The sequence below is a fragment of the Equus przewalskii genome, chromosome 1 (genome assembly GCF_037783145.1).
Source record: "Equus przewalskii isolate Varuska chromosome 1, EquPr2, whole genome shotgun sequence".
Taxonomy (NCBI): Eukaryota; Metazoa; Chordata; class Mammalia; order Perissodactyla; family Equidae; genus Equus; species Equus przewalskii.
The window spans coordinates 122,649,397-122,667,313 of record NC_091831.1 but is presented as its reverse complement, the minus strand read 5'-3'; the positions used below and the strand labels follow the sequence as shown (position 1 = coordinate 122,667,313).

Sequence of the window (17,917 nt, the reverse complement as noted above, 5' to 3'; positions counted from 1 at the left end):
TTCTTTAAGACTTGGCAAACATTTTCTGTAAAGGGCTAGATAGTAAATATTTTAGGATTTGCATGCCATATGGTCTCTTTTATAACTACTCAACTGTGCCATTGCAGAATGAAAGAAGTCATACACAATATATAAAGATTAAGCACGGCTGTGTTCCAACAAAGCTTTACTTATAAAAACAGGCAGTGGGCCATAGTTTGCCGCCCACTATTTTAGGTGCTCAATTATCTTCTGCCAAAATACACCTGGTTCATTAGCTGTGATCAATCTAATCTGTCTGCTGCCTTACCATGAAACCTATTAGAAAGTATTCTATGTATTCATATTCTACTATTTGCAAAATAGCACTATGTATATATGATAGTAAATTTTTGTGTCAACTTGGCTCAGCTATGGTGTCCAGTTGTTTGAGTCTAGATGTTGCTATGAAGGTATTTTGTAGATGTGATTAACGTTTAAAATCTGTTGACTTGAAGTAAAGGAGATTATCCTCAACAATGTGGGTAGGCTTCATCCAATCACTTGAATACCTTATGAGCAAAAAATGAAGATTCCCGGAGAAGAAGCAATTCTGCTTCCTAACTGTTTCAGTGAAATACTGACCAGTGCCCAGTCTGTCAGCTGGCTGGCCTGCCTAGGCCCCCACAGTCACGCAAGCCAATTCCTTAAGATAAATAAATATCTCTATAGATAGGTAAATAGACAGACCTAATAGGAGATATCTCCAGTTCTCTGGAGAACCCTGACTGGTGCAGCATATTAAGGTAATACATCCTTTATCCTTTTAGATTTTAAAAAGGATATATCTTATTTTTTGTGCATCATCCAAAACTAAGTGAGAAAGTTACAGTAGACTCTATTATTATTTGAGATTATTCACTGCCCTGCTTCCTTGCAAAATGATTATATATATCCAGACATGTGACTTGTGCCTGTCTCATACAGAAAGAACAGACATCCCTAGATTATTGATTCTGGGATCAGCCATGTGATATGTTTTGGCCAAGAGAATGTGAACAGATGTGATGTACATCACAGCTAAGCAAAAACTTTAAGCAGCAATCTGAGTTTGGGCCAGCCTTCTTGCTTTAGTACTTTGGGAAGAGACTGGCATATCTCATATAAGAGCTGTCTCTTCAGCCTTGGTTCTGGAGGGGAGCCACAAATTGGAGCAGAACGAGTGATCCACAGTCTATAACATAAAGTTAATAGGAAATCAAAGTTTCTTACTGTGAGAAGCCACTGAAATTCAGAGGTAATTACTATAACAAAGCTGAACAATGCAGAAAGTGGTACCAGAAGTGGGGTGCTACCTTAACCACTACCAGCAAAAATAATGAAAACATGTGATGTAGGCTTTGGAACTGGGTGGCAGACAGCAAGAAAACTGTTTTTGGAGATTGGAAAAATGGCAAACCACATAACATAGTGGTAAATAAGACCATTTCATATAAAAAATTAGATAACTTGGTGAAAAGACTGGACTTCTGATGGGTGTCCCAAGTGGGAGAGGGGCAGCTTTGTGGGACTGAGCCCTTAACCTGTGGGGTCTGAGCTAACTTTGGGTAGTTAGCGTTAGAATTACTGTGGGACACCCACAGAGTGCCCACAGAGAACTAGAGAATTGGTTAGTGTGGAAAAACCCACACACACTTGGAGTGTAGAAGTATTCAGTGAGTTCTGAGTAAAGGAAACAAATGTTTTCCTTTCACCCAGTAACCCTTTCAGTGGGACAAAATTAGCTCGGAGGGGCACTCTCCACAGGAAGAGACTAAGGATGTAGTCCCAGAGAAGCCCATTAAGCTCAAGGTAACTGTACTGAACTCTAGAGAAAAACGTGTTTCTCGAAGAATTGAGGATATAGTTATTAGCACACAGATTTGACTCAAAACAAAGAGATAATAAGACAAAAGACAGGGGCCGGGCCAGTGGCACAGTGGTTGGGTGTGCACGTTCTGCTTCTCGGTGGCCCAGGGTTCGCCGGTTCGGATCCTGGGTGCAGACATGGCACCACTTGGCAAAAGCCATGCTGTGATAGGCGTCCCACGTGTAAAGTGGAGGAAGGTGGGCACGGATGTTAGCTGAGGGCCAGGCTTCCTCGGCAAGAAGAGGAGGACTAGCAGGAAATAGCTCACGGTTAATCTTCCTCCAAAAAAAAAAAAAGAAAAGACAACTTCCAAAACAACCCCAGCATGAGTTAAGGGTCTTTACTCTCCCTCATCTGTGGGCCCCCAAATTTCTACAGGCAACATGTAGGCCAGGAAAGCTGCTCAACTCTTACCTTATTCCCCAGCCAAGAAGGGCATACCCTCCAATAATCTGTTCCAATATGGACAGGAATGATATATTAAAGGAAACACCTCATGGAGGGCACAGCCAAGAGCCATGGAAAACAATGGACTGGAGAGCTACACCCAGAGCAAAACCAGGGCCTAATCAAGAAACATCCCCTAGTGCCAAGAAAAGGAGCCCTCATTACATTTACCCAACAAGATTTTCACAACTGTTAGGGACCAGCGATTGATGTGTGCCTCAATTCTTCCCCATCCTCAACAGCAATGTTTACTGTAGATATCCTATCCATGTTCCACCACTGCACGTTGGGGAGATGGAGGGTAGAAGATAACTGGTCTCTGGATTAAGAAAATCTACATACATAAACGATGTAGAAATTTTAAGGAGGTTCTAGACTTTAAGACTAATGTGACTGAAAAAATTCCTGAGGTATTTTCCTTGAGGAAGGGTAAATATATTTTGTATGTAAAAGGAAAGAAAGTTAACATTTGTGACCAAGAGGACAGATTGTGGTAGATTATATTACCATTTACCACTCCCACCTTTGGAAGAGGCTCATACATTCCTGCCCATTGATTTATACCTTGTCTGTGCTTCCTGTGGGAAGAATATTTGTCCCTGTGTCTCACTGACTTTGAGCCTAGTCATGTGACATGCTTTGGCAGTCATGAAGCACTCCACACCTGAGCAGAAGCTTTACAAGGTATCACAAGTTTCAGCCAGCCCTCTGAGTTCTCACTATCTTGCAAATGGCAGTCCAGATAGAGCCTGCACCTTCAGTCTAGGTCTTAGAATGAAAACACATGGAGTACAGCCATTCTGCATGGGCAGCCTAAAGTCTACATGTAATGTTATTATAAGCCACCAAGATTTGGAGGTTGTTTCTGACATAAAGTTGATTATACAGAAATCAAATTAAAAGGTAAAAAGAGAAGGAATTATGAGATGCACTGCTATTATTTTGATAGCTGAATATAGTGTGAGATGCCTATGGTTGTAGATGAGTATAGTTAGTGAAGGATCTATGTTTCTACAGCAGCTATGGATATGGGTAAATATAGATTCATAAAGGATAAATCAGTTCAGTTTACTTGCTGGAAGTAAGGCGGTGGCAAAAATAAAACTAAAGTTGCAAACCTGATAAATTAATATTTATTATTAATAATCAACACTTCACGCATACTTCACATAGTCCTTGACTATAATCAAAACAGACTTTTGGGGGCCAGCCCCGTGGCTAAGGGGTTAAGTTCTTGCACTCCACTTGGGCGGCCCAGGGTTTTGCCAGTTCGGATCCTGGGCGCTGACATGGCACCACTCATCTAAGCCATGCTGAGGCAGCATCCCATGTGCCAAAACTAGAAGGACCCACGACTAAAATATACAACTAAGTACCAGGGGCATTTTGGGGAGAAAGAGGAAAAATAAAATCTTAAAAAAAAAAGTGCTTAATATTAAAAAAAAAACAGACTTTTATTACCATCTTCATTTTCCATATGAAGAGAAAGTTCAGTAACTTGCCAAAATTAAATAGTTACCAAGTGACAGAGTTAAAATTCAAATTCAAGACTAATTCTTTTCTTTTTTTTCTGCTGAGGAAGATTCATCCTGAGCTAGCATCCACTGCCATTGCCAATCTTCCTCTTTTTTGTATGTGAGCCACTGCCACAGCATAGCCACTGACAGACAAGTGGTATAGGTCCGCACCTGGGAACCGAACCCGGGCCCCCAAAGCAGAGCATGCCAAACTTAACCACTAGGCCACCAGGGCTGGCCCAAGACTATCTAAATCTAAACTTCAATTTTTTTCTATACCATGCTGTCAAAAAAAACCTAGAGATTACTTAGTAATCATTCCATAAAAGTGATAACTTGATTTTATATTATTTACCAACTCTATAAGATAGATGCAAGAGAAAGCTGATACCATGAATTCAGCTCTAAGTCTGAATCCTGTTAAATATATTATTCATAGTGAATTTTTTCTTTTATACTCTAAAACATTATTAACGGGGCAACCAAGAATCTAAAACAATACATCTTTTATTTCTACTCAATAAATTTTCTTAAATTTAGACTATAGTAATTCAGAATTTTAAAGATTCAGATAAACGATGGCCCAAATTTACCTTGTCAATACGAAAAAGACTTCCCAAGCAAATTAACAATGCATTAAAATGATGCGTGATGCATTTTAAACTAAAAGAACAAACATTTTTAATACTTTATAAACCATTTAATAGCCCTTACATGGCTCATATAAACCAGAAATGAGTTATTTTTTATTATATAATACATATTCATAGTAGAAAAATTAGACAAGACTAATAAGTATTCAAAAAAAAGGAGGAAAAGACAATCTAGCAAAACCACCATTAAGAGATAACAATAATTTTCTATTTTATTATATGCCTTTCCAGATTTCTTTGCAATACCTGATGAAACACCATTTCAGACAAATTTACTTTTAAATCAAAATGAGAATATACTATATATATATTTCATTTAAACTATTAATCTTAATATGAGTTCATGAGAATTGCTTATGAATGAATATTCCTAACTCAGAGAATTCCAAAGCTTATTAAAATATCCATCTTTCTGGCTCCCTCTGCTGGCAATTAAGAGAAGCTTTTTTATTATTATTCAATTTGGTTTGAAAAACCAAACTCATAGAAGCACTAATTTATCATTACTGAAAACATCTTTAAGAATCTGTCTGAAGGTACAATTTGGCCAAAAGTTGTACAACGGACAATTTTTGAGTGAACTCCTATTAGCCAACAGGGATTTGGCACCAGAAAAACCTGGACCAAGTTCCCATCTTGATCATTTATTTGCTAATGACTTTGGTAGAATTACTTACTCCTTCTGGGCTTCAGTTTCCTCATCTGTAAAATGAGGCTATTATCAACTATCTCAATAATTATAAGAATTAGAGTTAATATATTTATACTTTGGGTATGCTCCAAAGTGCTGACACAGAATAAATACAAATAAACGTCAGTTAAGTATTACTGCTACTACCACCACCACCCCCACCACCACCAAGATTCTGAGTTGTGGCTGGACAGCACAACTACTGAAGAATTACTATATAGCTATCAAAGTCAAATAAAGTAACTTCTAAAATGTAAACTTACTGTACTTACACTCTTTTAATAACTTCCTATTGCTCTCAAGATCAAAATCCTTAACCTGACCTCTAAGACTCACAGGGTACCTGGGAAGAACATTCCCTTCCTCTGTATTACTTAATAATGACTCATTTTTTCAGATCTCAGCTCAACTTTTTCAGAGAAATTCTCTGACTTTCCAGACCATGTCAGGCCTTTCCTATTGTATATTCTGGTACAGCTCTCCTTCATAGAGTTTATTCCATAGAGCAGTCGCTTTATATTTAAATGTGTTGGCAGTGTTACATTGTCTCCCCCATGTGTCTGTCTACAGGTTCCTCAAGAGCAGGGAGTATACTGTATCCTCACAACCTAGCCACTCGTCTGCATGGAGCAGGCACTTAAATATCTGTTGAGTGACTGAATAATCTGAAATTCACAACTACTGAAATTAAAGAATTCTTTCTAAACCTGACTATTTCAGACAAAAGGTGGCCAAATAAATGTAAAATAACTACAAACATTTTGCTTTGTATTGCTTTTCAGGCTAGCTAGTGTTCATAAAGTCTGATACAAAATAATACACAGAAATATCATTAACACACACACTCACAGGAAAATCTGTGCCCTTCAAAGAGAAGAATCTTTAAGAGCACAGAAACCCAAATACATGATAGTCCTTTAACATCTGATTTAAATTTTAAAAAATTTTAATGTGTGTGTGGTTTGCTTTCTGTAACAAATATTCAACTGAAAATTTCTCTGAAACTGAGTGTTTGATACTGTACTAGAGAGTTTTGCTTTTCAAGCAAATCTGTGGTAAATGAATTAGAGCTAACAATAACCAGCTAAAAGGTGTGCTTCACGGTTTCTTTGGGAAGTAGCTATACCACACTGTTTCAAACCAAGGCATACCTACAACTGCCTTAAAGAGTGTGAACTTGTTATAAACTTATGCTTTACATAGTAAGCATTCCCAAACATATAGAAAATTTTGACCCCAAATGGCCTTTCCTCTATTCATTTACACCAAGCCAAAACAAAAGGAGATCTGGAAAGCCCCAAGCAAAGAAAGCAATAAGATTTGCAATGCATCTCTTAGTTTCCAATTTTTATTTGATAGAGTTACCTTTATTTAATAGATTTTTTTTAGCAAATCTTATGACTCCAAAATAGAAATTGTTATTTTTTCCCCATAAGCGGCATTATGATGTATAGAAAATCTAAAAATTAATTTCTTCCCTTGTTATGTTAAAGGAAATTTTAAAATATATCTCATATATATATAATAGAATCAAGCTCTTGGGGTCATCCAGCCCAAGAATGATAAATACTTAGCATTATAATGTGGCCACTCCCATGGCAAATAGGAATAAATCAATCTTAGTGCTCTTTCCTTTTGACCAAGAATGTCCACAGACCTCCCTGGTTCCTAAGGATAAAGCAGTAGTCAAAAATGGAAGAAAAGTGTAGTCATTTTAATTGCCACAGGGAACATTTGCTGTTAATGGTTATGAAAGGAGGTAGCCAACAATTTCTGGTAAACCTGTCTCCTCCCTGTTTGAAAAGGAAATCTTTCAACTTTCACAACTTCCTTCCAACTTTAGGAAGGACCTCTGGTGATAAATCTCTTAATTTGCCACATTCTCCATGGAGGTGGATGGACTGCGATCTGACTCAGCAATATATTTCCTACATTATCAGTCAACCAAGCAATAGAAACCAAGACTAGGGGCACAACTGAAGTACCTACGAATGTGCCCGATGAGAGCAGAGGTGCAGTAAGAGGGAAAGTTTTCAGGAATTCTGGCACTGACCATACAGGAACAATCCAAGGAAGATGACAGGTACACCAAGTCATCGAAACATCATGGCTTTAAACAGCTGAACTGTATCATTCCCTCCCATTCTTCCAATGCTACCGTCACCAAGCAAGCTTCTGATAAACTTGCTTCCTTATGGGGAAAGACTGGACTGAAGTATCCAGCCCACTAGTCAGCTATTTACTTCTCCTTATACATTATCAAGATGACACTTAATACCTCAGTGAACTTTCAGTGTAACTCAGCATCTTCAAATCTAATCAAGATTGAGTTTCTGCTTAAACAAGCCTGAGGTGCAATTATCAAGGTGACAAAGGCCTTCCCCCCACAACAAGGAATTGGGTCTCCCCTAACAAAACTTTTAATTCAAACAGTTACAAGATATATAATAGATGAGCGGCACAGAGGAAACTGGAAAAACTGTACACAGCATTGATTTTCTCATTAGCTTAGAAGCATACTCTTTGCTACTCTTTTTCTATTCTTTGCTACTCTGTCCTGCGCGCTGTAGGATGTTTAGCAGCACCCTGGCATCTACCCACTAGCAGGACCCCCTCAAGTTGTGACAATCAAAAAATGTCTCTAGACATTGCCAAATGTCCCCTAGGGAACCAAATCGCCCATAGTAGAGAGCCACTGCTATAAAAGTATGAATTAAGGTAAAAACAACTTGGTCTTATTCCAGCCAATATAAACTTTTACTTTAAAAAGGCTATTCAACTAATTCTAGAATGCAAACTTTACTTATAGATATGTAAGATGTATACCAAATTCTTAAGAGTTTACATACTTAAAATTCAAAATTCCATTGATAATACTTAGATTCCTGCTAACATATAATTTAATCAAAAATATTACCAGATTTTTGAAGTCAACATGAAAGAAGATAATTGCGTCTGAAGTTAAACTAAATTAATACTATTGGTTCAAGAATTTGATATGTGGTGCATATATAAGTCCCAGATTGATTTTTATTTATTTATTTAAAATAGACCAATCAATCATTGTGTTATTTCTCTCCCAATCTCCACATATAAAATTCTGTCTCAAAGCTACAGTTCATGTCCAATCCTCCTCTCTTCCCATTTCATGACAACAGCAATGTACCTCCCAATTCCACCTCTCACTCTAATACCAATTGCAAATGTGAAACACACCAAAGAAAGCCTCTGTAACCAATTACAGGAATAGAAAGTATTAATAAAAAAGGAGGGAAAAAATAAATCAGAATATTCCCTGGACAATTAAAAAAAAACCTAGCAGTCACAGTCATGAAGTATTTATTGATCTAAACTGTTTTCACAATACGTATGTTACTAACATGGATATATAATTCAAACCTTGTGATCTTTGTAAACAAAAATATTCTCTAACTCACTTCATATACAAATCTGTGATAGCACTGGCCAAGTGAAGTCATAGATACAAGAACCAATTTAAAGACCCTCATTCTGGATTCTCTGGGCAAAAATAAAGTTTCCCCTTCAGAGAAAAGAAAAGAAAATGGGGTAAGTCGCTAACCCAGTGATGCACCAATGAGCAGGGCTGGGACCAGGGCGAGGGGAGCGAAGTGCTTAGGGTACCAAATTTAAGGACAGACTGACTTCACTCTCAGGGCTGCAAATGAGCCAAACACCTGCTGTTTTAATATCATCTCCAATCCAGCAGGAATTGCACTCAACAACAAAAAGCACCCTAATTTCCACATCCCCAAGGTCTGCCTTGTACTAAGCCTCGGCACTTACACCCTTCTCATCTTCATCTCTGTGTCTGCTCAAAAAACCACTGGACCTGCCTAGTCTGCTAGAGTGATGGTACCAAACAGGGAACAAGGGAGGCCCAGCGGAAAGAAAGAGTCACCTACAAGCATACCATTGGAACTCTCGAAAGTTTTGAGACTGTTGAAGGTGGAAAAGAGGGGCATTCCAGGAAACTTCCAAAACTCTGTCCTTTACAAAATTGGCCTTGTGTTTAAAAGTGGTTTACAATTTTTAAGCATGTATATTCACATTTCAATGGAAATGTTATCATTTTAGTCATTTTTTCCAATTATTGCTAAATAACCAAATGAATGTTGCCACCCAGGAACATTGAAAAGCAACAGTATACTATGTGGTTAGGAATGTTAGTTTTAATAAATCAGTTTCATACAAAAGTAACTACAGGAGAGATTTCATCTTCACAACTCGATAGTATTCCTTCTCTAGTTATTGTCCTCTTTAAGGGGTATCTTCAGGAGCAGACACAGGAAAGTTTATCTTATAGGTTAGAACCAACAAAAAAAACGCCGACATGATAGCCTCCTTGCATTAAATGAGACACTTCATTTGTCTTACAAGTACACCCAAACACACCGCCACACCCAAAAGTCTTTATAATGGGTCCTAAGTGCAGTTCCTTCCTTCTTTGTGACTCACCCTTTCCCACGCCATCAAAACAGTTTAACAGCAGGAATGCGATTAGATCTCAGCAATTAGGAGACCTGCTGTCCTATTTCCTCACCGTGTGTATAGAAAAAGCTGATTAATAAAGCTTAACTTACAGGACCCCTTGCAAGAAAGTTCTTTAATAAGGCTAAATTACTTAAAGTGTCTTGAAGACAAGTAATAACAGGCACAAGTTCTTTCACATTTTTAAGGCCATAATAAGCAACTTTAAATCTACTTTTCCAACGGCCACTCCTAGACCTCTACACAGAATCTCTTTTCAAAAAATGTGCAGGCCTCTGCTTCTCCTCGTCAACACAGGACAGCAAAAGCTATTTCCTCAGCAAATTAGTGACATGGTGAATGTTAAGGAATATAGGGTTTTCAGTTTATTATCTACAGGTTGTTACTACCAGTTATCATAATGATAATATTGAGTATTTAAGAAAAATTAGGGAAAACATTCAGAAGTTTTTCACATGTAACACTTGCCAGCAAAAGTCTTTCAGGCCTATGAATTTGCATGTTCCCAGTAATAAATTCCCTAATAAAATTAAGTTCTTAGTTTACATAAATAAGTTTATTATAAATTATACTAATATAAATCTATTTTAATTATGAAAAGTAATACCATAACAAAGAAATGGAAAATAAAAATTTCATAATTCATAATTACTATCATCTTTGTATATCCCCTGCTGGTCTTTTCCCATGTTAATGTTTTCTATGACTATTATCAGGTTGTACCTATATTTTTTATTCAGATTTTTTCACTTAGAAGATTTCCATTTCTGGGGCCACCTCCATGGTTAAGTTCATGCACTCCACTTCAGCAACCCAGGATTTCGCTGGTTCAGATCTTGGGCGTGAACCTAGTACCGCTCATCAGGCCATGCTGAGGTGGGGTCCCACATAGCAGAACCAGAAGGACCTACAGCTAGAATATACAACTATGTACTGGGGGCTTTGGGGAGAAGAAGAAGGAAAAAAAAAGGATCAGCAACAGATGTTAGCTCACGCGCCAATCTTTAAAAAAAAAAAACAAACTCGGAATTCTGGTTGACCTTAAAACTCAGTTCAAATATCCCTTTGTGAAGCCCAGGCTGCCTGCCCTGCCCCTCCCCTTTAAAAAAAGAAAAAAAAAAAAAGATTTCCATTTCTTCCACAGAATTTCTCGATATGGTTGCAAAATAGTCTTGCATATTAGTTTTCTGCTGCTGTGTAAAAAATTACTACAAACTTAGAGGCTTAGTTCTTTAAGTCGGAAGTCCAGGTGGGGCCAACTGGGTTCTTTGCTTAGGGTCTCTCAAGGCCAAAATCAAGGTGCCAGCCAGGCTGTGCTCTTATGTGGGGAAGAATTTGCTCCCATGATCATTCAGGTTGTTGGCAGAATTCAGTTTCTTGCAGCTGTAGGACTGAGGTCCCTGTTTCCTTGGTGGCTGTCAGCCCAGAGCCTCTCTCTCAGTTCCTTAAGGGTACTCATATACCTTTGCACATGGCCCCATCCATCCTCAAGCCAGAAAAACATGACAAGTCCTTTTTGTCCTTCAAATCCCTCTGGCTTCCAATTCTGCTATGAGCCAGAGAAAAATCTGTTCTTAAAGGGCTCATGTAATCAGAATAGGTCCACCTGGATAATTCCCCTTTTGGCTAACTCAAAATCAAGTGATTAGTAACCTTAAGTTACATGTGTAAAATCTCATTTGCATATAACATAACATAATAATGGGCATATTATCTCATCACATTTACAGTCCAGGGGACTAGGGGAAGAAATCATGGGGGCCTATTTCTAGAATTCTGCCTACCACACCTCTGCATCACAATAGAAAAATGTATTTCTATCTGTGGGTTGTAGTTGAAAAGCTTAAAGGCCATCTAGCCATGGACTAGGTAAGGACCTTTCTGATCCTAAAATGTTAAAAATCTAACATTTAACCACATTAAGGAAACAAAATGTAAGGTTATTTTAAAACTCAGAAAGAAAATTATATGAATGTCAAAATTAGTTAATCAAAAAGGGAGCTGAAATTTCTCCTAGTTTAAAAAAAGACATGTTTTTGCAAAATTGTCACCTCTTTTGGGGTTGACTTTTTCTAGTCACAAAAAGAGGCTGGACATTTAGGGAAGAATGAAGCATTGAAAGTGGTCATAAAGGTTACTGCCATTTCAGTACCAAATCATAATGCTTGGGAAAACCAGAAGCAAAGAACTCTGAAATCAGTGACAATTTCCACAGCACAAAACTCCAGTTTGATTCTACATATAAAGATTAAAGGAGGAACATGGGTCAAATGAAAAACTAGCTTAAATACATATTATTCCACCCAAAGTTCATTGAGGAAAACTAGGACTAAGGATATAACCCCGGAATCAGGTTGGCAGGGCTTCCTAGAGAAATTCAGTAAGTGAATTTGGTATAAGATAGTCTCCATTTCCACCACACAAATCTAGCAAAAAAAAAAAAAAACAAAAACGAAGAAGAAAGAAAAGAAAAGAAAAGAACCTGGCACATGGTAAACACATAATATTTAAATAAATATTTGTTGAAAGTACAGTGAATAGACCATAAATATGTTTGTTATCCTATAGGAACCTCACTCTCCTAGACAGACAAGAGAACTCTTTCTAAATCTCAGCTACTTATGGGCTAAAAACTACCAATAGCCTGCCAATAGGTGATACTGGATCCAAGGTGGAGCAATCCACAAGGGGGCTGGATAACAGTTCCTAGGAGTTCCTAGGACAGAAGAAAATGAAGGAAGACAATAAAAGTGTTCAGACAAAAAAAAAAAGTCTGCCAAATATTAGTGGAACTGAATTTTGCTGATGTGTTTACTCTCAACGTATACTCTCTTATACGATGGAATATATACAAATAGATGGAGTCTCTGACAACAGAATTCCAAAGACGTGTTTCCAGCAAAAGAAGCCACGATTCTTCCTATTGGTACTAACCAGTAGAAAGAGTACATTAATAGCTATGAGCGATACCATGGAATGAGAAGCTCCTAACAGTCATAATATAAAATACTCACCATAGCTTCAACTCTTTATCAAATGCACAAGCGTAATGATTTCCACAGCTTGCAAAACACTAAATCTCAGATTCTCATTCACTGTGCTACGCCTTGATAACAAATTTAATGGGGAAAAAACATGTATTTTGTCACCTTACATAGGATTTTTCCATCTCAACTGCACTTTAATTAGGTAACCAACTCAAAACTCCTTTGTGCAAAAACAAAAGTTGTACTCTGCTTATTCTCCACTCATGCAATCAATACAAAAAGCAACTCAAATCAGAATTTCAGAAGACCTTGTCATTCTACGTATAAAAAATAAACTTTAGGGGCTGGCCCCGTGGCCGAGTGGTTAAGTTCGCGTGCTCCGCTGCAGGCGGCCCAGTGTTTCGTTGGTTCGAATCCTGGTCGCGGACATGGCACTGCTCGTCAGACCACGCTGAGGCAGCGTCCCACATGCCACAACTAGAAGAACCCACAACGAAGAATACACAACTATGTACCAGGGGGCTTTGGGGAGAAAAAGGAAAAAATAAAATCTTAAAAAAATAAATAAATAAACTTTACTCTTCACCTCATAAAGATGAAAGCAACATTTTCTGTATTTTCAGAACCTGACCAGTACAATTTTAGGCACACCTAACAAAAACTAATGTAACGGTTTAACTGATAAATAACAACAATTGCTTAAATTTCTATTTATATTGTTCTATAGCTTCCAAAATGTTTTCATTCTTTTTAGTACCTAAAATCTCCGGTAGGGTAGACAGGCAAGTGGTATTATCACCATTTTACAAGAGGAAGAATTGAAACTTACTGAGACGAAGTGATTTGCCCGAGATCACAGAGCTTTCAATAGCAGTGCCTGGACTCAAACCAAGATTTTCTGACATCTTGTCATTCCTGATCTTTTGTCTATAGAATATCTCTGCTTAAATGGTATTAACACTAAATGAAAGAAAATGCTTTTAAAATTGCATCACATTTTTCCTTCTACTTACACAGGAAAAAGTAAAATAATAGAACAATTAATGTTAAAGAAAAACATTGATTTTTATAAAAATCCTGATGAAATAAACCAATATAAGAAACAAAAACCCTAATACAGGAACATAAATGGCCATGTATCTAAATTCTAAACTAGAATACTTATTTAGTAGCCAAATAAAATACTGAACACAAATAATTTAATTTACACACTCATATAAGCTATTCTGAATATTTCAATAACCTATATACTATTCAAAAATGGTATTGTTATGTTCCTAAATATAATTTCAGGTGATTTTTAAATTTAGAGAAAAGAAACAGAAGAAAAATAAACTCAAAGAATCTTGAATATACATTGAATTTTTTTATGTTCTCTCGGCAACACAGTGCCTGGCATACAGTGAATACTTAAAGAATATTTGCTGACTTTTAAAAATGTGCATTCTCTAATTTAAATGACCAAATAATAATTAAGAACTTCAATAAATTATCATTCTTAACTATAAAGGAAAGTTAAAAAAAAAATCAATCCATACACAGGAAAGTATTCACTTAGTGGCAGAATACTGAAATTGAGCATCTCTCAAAGTGCGGTCTGTTAACCATTACGCAGGTGTTAGACCCCACTGGCACAAGGACAAATGTGGGTGACAGTTCCTTCTAAGGTTCCAGATCAGTCAATATCAGCCTGCAGCAGGTACAGGTGTAGCAGTGGGGCCTGGAACATGGAGTAAGAAAATAAAAGAAGCAAAAGGCTTCACAGGAGACAATACCAAAGCCCTGGTCCCTGACCCAACCTAGTGTCAGGACCAGCAGAGTGCAGGTACTCATTGCCTGCAGCCACCTGCTTGCACACCAACGTTCTCTTCCCACCTGCCCCACCCCTTTACTACTGCTCCTTTCCTAGAGATGCTCATCACAAAGAGATCATTTCTGTACCTCAGAGGACCACGAGAACCTCCTTTTCTTCCTGTCCTTCATACAGTTTCCCTTCTAAATAAATATACTGATATTTAAGTTTTTTAAGTGAGTCATTTTAAAAGAATATTAACAATTAGCAGGAGGGTTTCATGGATGTGACAAAAATCATCAAGATAATGGGTTAATATTACTTAAGTTTGAGACATAGTGTTATCATGTACAATGTAAATAAAGGAGTCTGATGAACTAGAAAACAGTATTTCTTGCAACTCTGCTTCATCCTTATAAGTCATATAATGCCTAAGTTTCCTCGTCTACAAATAAAAGTTAGAGTTTAAAATATCTCTATTATATTAAAGATAAGTAAGATGTCTTATTCTTAAGTGATGGATGCTACAGCATTTAAACATAAGATATAATGTCTGAAACTTACTTTCAAAAGTTCAGTGAAAAATGTGTATAATAAATACATATCTTTATATAAGCATACATATATAGATAAAGCAAATACAGCAGAATGTTAACTTTTGAATCTAAGTAGGAGCAGCTGGATCCCGCTTCATTGTGCTATTCTAATTTTATGTATGTTTCAATTTTTTTATAAAAAGTTGGAGAAAACATATTAGGTATCTGCTAAAAATCTATGCTTACAATGATTATTACTATAGTAAGTTAAACTTCCAAAAGTATTTTTGAAACAATATGATCAAAACATTGAGCTATCCATCCAAATTGATTACAGGCATACCTCGGAGATAGCACAGGTCCAGCTCCAGAACACCACAATAAAGCAAATATCGCAATAAAGTGAGTCACACGAACTTTTCGTTTTCGCTGCGTATATAAAAGTTACATTTACACTATACTGCAGTCTATTCAGTGTGCAATATAGCATTATGTCTAAAAACTCAATGTTCATAACTTAATTTAAAAATACTTTATTGCTAAAAAATGCTAACCATCATGTGAGCTTTCAGCGAGTTATAATTTTTTTGCTGGTAGAGGGTCTTACCTCAGTGTTGATGGCTGCTGACTGATCAGGGTGGTGGTTGCTAAAGGTGGCTGTGACAATTTCTTAAAATAAGACAACAATGAAGTTTGCCACATTGAGTTACTCCTTTTCACAAACGATTTCCCTAAAGCACGTGATGCTGTTTGATAATATTTTACCCGTAGATCTTTTTTCAAAATTGAGGTCGTCTCAAACCCTAACACTGTTATCAATGAAGTTTACATAATTTTCTATATCCTTTGTTGTCATTTCAACAGTCTTCACAGCATCTTCACCAGGAACAGATTCCAACCCAAGAAACCACTTTCTTTGCTCATTCATAAGCAACTCTTCATCCATTAAAGTTTTATCATGAAATTGCAGGAATTCAGTCACATCTTCAGGCTCCACTTCTAATTCTAGTTCTGTTCCTAATTCCACCACATCTGCAGTTACTTCCTCCACTGAAGTCTTGAACCCCTCAAAGCCATCCACAAGAGTTGGAATCAATTTCTTCCAATCTCCTGTTAATGTTAATATTTTGTTTTCTTCCCGTGAATCACAAATGTTCTTCTTGGCAACTAGAATGGTGAATCCTTTCCAGAAGGTTTTTGATTGACTTTGCCCAGATCCATCAGAGGAATTACTATCTACAGAGCCATAGCCTTACAAATGTATTTCTTAAATAACAGGACTCAAAAGTCGAAATTACTCTTGATCTGTGAGCTGCAGAATGGATGCTGTGTTAGCAGGCATGAAAACAATATTAATCTCATTCTACATCTCTATCAGAGCTCTCGGGTGACCAGGTGCATTGTCAATGGGCAGTAATATTATGAAAGGAATCTTTTTTTCTGAGCTGTGGGTCTCAAAAGTAGCTTTAAAATATTCAGTAAACCATGCTGTAAACAGATATGTTGTCTTCCAGGCTCTGTTGTTCCATTTACAGAGCACAGAGGAGATTTAGCATAATTCTTAAGGGCCCTACGATTTTTGGTATGGTAAACAAGCAATGACTTCACCTTAAAGTAGCCAGCTGCATTAGCCTCCAACAAGAGTGTCAGCCTGTCCTTTGAAGCCAGGCATTGACTTCTCCTCTCTTGCTATGAAAGTCCTAGACGGCATCTTCTTCCAACAGAAAGCTATTTCGTCTACACTGAAAATCTGTTGTTCAGTGTAGCCCCTTCATGAATGATCTCAGCTGGATCCTCTGGAGAACTTGCTGCAGCTTCTGTCAGCACCTGCTGCTCCCCCTGCACGTTTATGTCATGGAGACGGCTCCTTCCCTTAAACCTCGTGAACCAACCTCTGCTAGCTTCAGGCCTTTCTTCTGCAGCTTCCTCACCTCTCTCAGCCTTCATAGGATTGGAGAGAGTTAGGGCTTTGCTCTGGATTAGCCTTTGGCTTACGGGAATGTTGTGGCTGGTTTGATCTTCTATCCAGACCACTAAAACTTTCTATCAGCAATAAGGCTGTTTCACTTTCTTATCATTCATGCGTTCACTGGAGCAGTACTTTTAATTTCCTTCAAAAACTTTTCCTTTGCATTCACAACTTGGCTAATCGATGCAAGAGGCCTAGCTTTCAGCCTATCTCAGCTTTCAACAAGCTTTCCTCACTACGTTTAATCATTTCCAGCTTCTGATATAAAGTGAGAGATGTGCAACTCTTCCTTTCACTTGAACACTTGGAGGCCATTGTAGGGTTATTAATTTTCCTAATTTCAACATTGTGTTGTCTCAGGGAATTGGGAGGCCCCAGGAAAGAGACAGACCTGGGAATAGCTAGTCGATGGAGCAGTGAGAACATACAAAACCTTTATCTATTAGGTTCACTATCTTATTTGGGCGTGGTTTGTGGCATCCCAAAACAATTATAGTAGTGACATCAAAGATCACTGATAACAGACCACCATAACAAATACAATAATAATGAAAGAGTTTGAAATATTGCAAGAATTACAAAAATGTGACAGAGAGACACAAAGTGAGCAAATGCTGTCAGAAAAACTGCACGGACAGACTTGCTCAAAGCAGTGTTGCCACAAACCTTCAATTTGTAAAAAACACAGTATCTGTGAAGTGCAATAAAGCAACGTGCAATAAAACAAGGTATGCCTGAATAAATAAGTGCACTATAAAACAAAGTTAAGTTGCTAGCCTACAGAAGATGTAAACAGTGTTCTCTCATGCCCTTAGAATGTAATTACCTCCAGTGAGGGCCTGCACATTCTGCACTGTGCAACAAGCCCAGGGTCTTAATGGGACTAGGTCAGGGCTATCAGGCAGGGGCTCTGACCATTTGTCTGTTGACTGTGTGTGACTTCAACAAG

General features: G+C 37.5%; 1 protein-coding gene across 2 annotated transcripts in view; it reads right to left on the bottom strand.

Moving 5' to 3' along the window:
* The window catches only part of UACA (uveal autoantigen with coiled-coil domains and ankyrin repeats), an 82,282-nt gene that overhangs the window by 52,856 nt on the left and 11,509 nt on the right, over positions 1-17,917 (bottom strand). The gene's annotated exons all lie outside the window — the stretch shown is intronic.